Source organism: Alosa sapidissima, chromosome 21 (assembly GCF_018492685.1).
Source record: "Alosa sapidissima isolate fAloSap1 chromosome 21, fAloSap1.pri, whole genome shotgun sequence".
NCBI lineage: Eukaryota > Metazoa > Chordata > Actinopteri > Clupeiformes > Clupeidae > Alosa > Alosa sapidissima.
In genome coordinates this window covers 3,576,328-3,578,827 of record NC_055977.1, presented here as the reverse complement: position 1 = coordinate 3,578,827, position 2,500 = coordinate 3,576,328, and the positions used below count along the sequence as shown (strand labels likewise).

At 49.3% G+C, this 2,500-nt stretch overlaps 1 protein-coding gene across 1 annotated transcript in view; it reads left to right on the top strand.

Moving 5' to 3' along the window:
• Nucleotides 1–2,500, top strand: part of dlgap3 (discs, large (Drosophila) homolog-associated protein 3) — a 194,446-nt gene that overhangs the window by 173,242 nt on the left and 18,704 nt on the right.

Below are 2,500 nucleotides of genomic sequence, written 5' to 3'. Positions count from 1 at the left end.
TAAGGGGGACAGGGAATGAAGAAGAGCTAGGGGAAGCCCAGGATAAGAGGATCAAGCTGAATCATCTCTCTGCATTAGTGACCTTTGGAAGATCTTCAGGCCGCACAATTCCCTGCTCTACAGATTAGCTTCTTCTGCTGAGAGAGAGAGAAGGAGAGAGAGAGAGAGCAGGAGAGAGAGGGGGGGAGAGAGAGAAAGCATGAGTGAGCACAATTCATTTGGCTCATTTGGTGATGTGATTGATTGATGCACATTAGCCAGGTATTTTGAAGGTTGGCCAAAGAGGAAGTTTTGAAGTGCTTTGATGATATATTAGAGCTACCAAAGCAAGCTATGAGACAAGAGCTACCAAAGCAAGCTATGAGACAAGAGCTACCAAAGCAAGCTATGAGACAAGAGCTACCAAAGCAAGCTATGAGACAAGAGCTACCAAAGCAAGCTATGAGACAAGAGCTACCAAAGCAAGCTATTAGGGTAGACCTAACACATATAGCCTCAACAGTTGAGCTACCAAAGGAGGCTATTAGGGTAGACCTAACACATATAGCCTCAACAGTTGAGCTACCAAAGGAGGCTATTAGGGTAGACCTAACACATATAGCCTCAACAGTTGAGCTACCAAAGGAGGCTATTAGGGTAGACCTAACACATATAGCCTCAACAGTTGAGCTACCAAAGGAGGCTATTAGGGTAGACCTAACACATATAGCCTCAACAGTTGAGCTACCAAAGGCAACAATGATGTTAGAGCTAGTAGCTCTGAGCTACCCAAAGGAAGCTATGGCGCTAGAGCTACCAAAGGAATCTATGGCGCTAGAGCTACCAAAGGAATCTATGGCGCTAGAGCTACCAAATGAAGCTATGATGCTAGAGGAAGCTATGATGCTAGAGCTACATGTACCAAAAGGAAGCTATGATGCTAGAGCTACCAAAAGGAAGCTAAGACGCTAGAGCTACCAAAGGAAGCTATGACGCTAGAGCTACCAAAAGGAAGCTATGACGCTAGAGCTAGCCCCATTTATCCTGACAGAGTAAATGAGTCATCCAGCTGGTGGAGAGTAGCATGGACGTGTCTCATCAGCCGTCTGGAGATTCTCCGCAGCATCAAAAGCACTCGCAGATTGATGAAGGATTTATGGCGACTCCACGCCTGTCACCAGGGAAGCCATTTTGTTTGGCAGGTTTGTTGTCACACCTGTCACACTCTTCTGACGGGGGAAGACAGAAGAGGAAAGCTGTCAGTCTGATGTCTCCCATCTCTGCTATTACACACACACACACACACACACACAGAGACACACACACACACACACACATACATACACATAATCAGAGGCACATGCACACAGTCAGAGCCATACTTCCACACAAGATGAGGATGAAGATGAAGAAGACGTTTGTTTGTTTGTTGAAACCTTTCTTTAAAAAGAAAACAAACAGGACAGACAGCAAAAAGAGCTGAATCCAACACCACTGAATCTGGCAGAGGAACAGGTGGCCCAGTAAACATAAGCATGAGCCCTGATGGAGACAGACATCTGCAACCCAGCACACCAGAGCCCTCTCCCCCAGCACACCAGAGCTCTCTCCCCCCCCCCCCCCAGCACACCAGAGCTCTCCCCGCCCCCCCAGTACCAGAGCTCTCTCTCCCCCCCCCCCCAGTACCAGAGCTCTCTCTCCCCCAGCACACCAGAGCTCTCTCCCCCCCCCCCCCCCCCCAGTACCAGAGCTCTCTCTCCCCCAGCACACCAGAGCTCTCCCCCCCCCCCCCCCCCCCAGTACCAGAGCTCTCTCCCCCCCCCCCCCCCCAGTACCAGAGCCCCCCAGTACCAGAGCTCTCTCTCCCCCAGCACTGGATCCCCAGCTGCTCCTGACTCCTCTGGCTTTAGATGTTACTGGAAATTATACAGTTACACCACCAGTCAAAATACTCCCCTGCCGCTTGTAATGTATGTGTGTGTGTGGGTGTGTGTGTGTGTGTGTGTGTGTGTGTGTGTTTGTGTGTATGTGTGTGTGTGTGTGTTTTTCTCAGTGTGTGAGAGCTAGACAACGTGGGCAGGTCTTACGGTTTCTGGAGTGTCTGTTTGACCCGAGAGTTTAGTGCCAAGTGTTTAGTATGCAATATCATCTTGGATCCATTCCATGTGTGTGTGTGTGTGCGTTTGTTTGTTTGTTTATGTGTGTTTACTCTCCCTGTCTCCTGCACGGCTGGCGCTGAATGAGACTGTGTGGAGAAACGTTAACACACACACACACACACACATAGCCACATGAAACTACGCCAGCCTCAGCAGACACCTACACTTCCCTCTGTGCCCAGTGAATGAGCACAGATGCGCACACACACACACACAACACACACACACACACACACACACACACACACACGTGTGTGTGTGTGTGTGTGTGTGTGTGTGTGTGTGTGTGTGTGTGTTTGTGTGTGTGTTGATGAGAATGCTGCCATAGCTATAATGATTTTTCTATTTCAGTGCCAGTGTGT